The sequence below is a fragment of the Sorex fumeus genome, unplaced genomic scaffold, assembly GCF_029834395.1.
Source record: "Sorex fumeus unplaced genomic scaffold, SorFum_2.1 ptg000054l, whole genome shotgun sequence".
Classification (NCBI taxonomy): Eukaryota; Metazoa; Chordata; class Mammalia; order Eulipotyphla; family Soricidae; genus Sorex; species Sorex fumeus.
Genome location: NW_026606111.1, coordinates 43572553 through 43574126, shown reverse-complemented (window position 1 = coordinate 43574126; position 1574 = coordinate 43572553). Strand labels below are relative to the sequence as shown.

General features: G+C 35.3%; 1 pseudogene; it reads left to right on the top strand.

Annotated features, from left to right (window-relative positions):
- Positions 1–295: 295 nt before the first annotated feature.
- Positions 296–392, top strand: LOC130033795 (uncharacterized; annotated as a pseudogene).
- Positions 393–1574: the final 1182 nt, after the last annotated feature.

Below are 1574 nucleotides of genomic sequence, written 5' to 3'. Positions count from 1 at the left end.
GCAAAAGGCTCTATTTTATTGTTCTTAATGAAGGATTCAGGGAACAACATTAGACAAACTCATATACCATCTTCCAAAAGAATTATTTTGTAAAACTGATGCCTAAGGTATGGTAAACGATAATATAGTAAAAACCGTATTTTTATTTCTGGGACATTAAAGTTCTAAATCTATTTATTCATGCTGCTTTGAAATACATTCCTTGATAAGGAATCATTGTCTGCCATAGGAGTGAGGAAGGACAACACTCAAAGTAATAAGAAGCGAAAAATATGGAAAAATTAACTCCTACTAGGTTTGATAACACATATACTAAAATTGAAATGATACAATGATGAGCATGGTCCTTGCACAGAGATAACATGCAAACTTGTAAAGCATTCCATATTTTTGTTGCAAGAAGAATGAACAGGTCTACGTTAAGCTAAGACAATCCCCATAAGTACAAAAATTCTACATAAAGAGAGCACAAATCCCCAAAACAACAATCTCTCTCAATGTCAATGGACTAAATGTGCCAATTCAGAGCCACAGAATAGGAAGATGAATTAGAAAACTGAACCCAACATTCTGCTTCCTGCAAGAAACATGTCTGAACAATCAAAGCACCCATGGGCTAAAGGTAAAAGGCTGGGAAACAAGTTTTCAAGAAAATATCACCTCCACAAAGCTGGAGTGGCCATACTAGTATCAGACTACATGGACTTCAGGCTAAAGGTTATCAGAGACAGTGAAGGTCATTTCTTAATGATCATGGGATATGTACATCAGAAAGAACTCACCTTCCTCAATGTATATGATCCTAATGACAGACCAGCAAAATACTTTAAAACAACTTCTAATAGACTTATAGAAAAACATTGATAGCAACACAATACTAGTAGGAGATTTCAACACTTCTTTGTCACTTCTCGATAGATCAAACAGACTGAAGCTCAGCAAGGAAATATTTTCTTTAAGGGAACTAATGAACAACCGTTGGCTTAGGGAAGAAATCAAAGAGGAAATAAAAAGTTTCCAGAAACAAATGAGAATGAGGACACGAGCTACCATAACTTGTGGGACACAGCAAAAGCAGTGTTAAGAGGAAAGATTATAGCTCTGCCAGAATTCATCAGGAAGAAAGAAAGGGCCTACCTGAATAAATTAGAGCTCAAGATTTTGGAAAATAACCAACAAAAGTAGTCCAAACTAGGCTGGAGGAAGGAAATAATAAAACTTGTACCAGACATCAATGAGCTAGAATCCCAAAATACAATCCAGAAGACCAATAAGAACAAAAACTGGTTCTTTGAGAAAATAAATAAGATCAATAAACCATGAGAAGCCTCTCAAAGAAACAGAGAGAAAGAATTCTAATAAATCGAATCAGAAATGCAAAGGGGGGTATCCTAATAGAAAGTACAGAAATCCATAGGATCATCAGAGATTATTTTGAGAATCTTTGCAGCAGGAAATGAGAGAATCTCGAAAAAATTGATAAATTATTGGATTCCAATTACCTCCCAAGGCTGAACCAAGAAGATTTGGAATACTTGAACCTATCACTACCAAGGAAATTGAAATGATGGTCA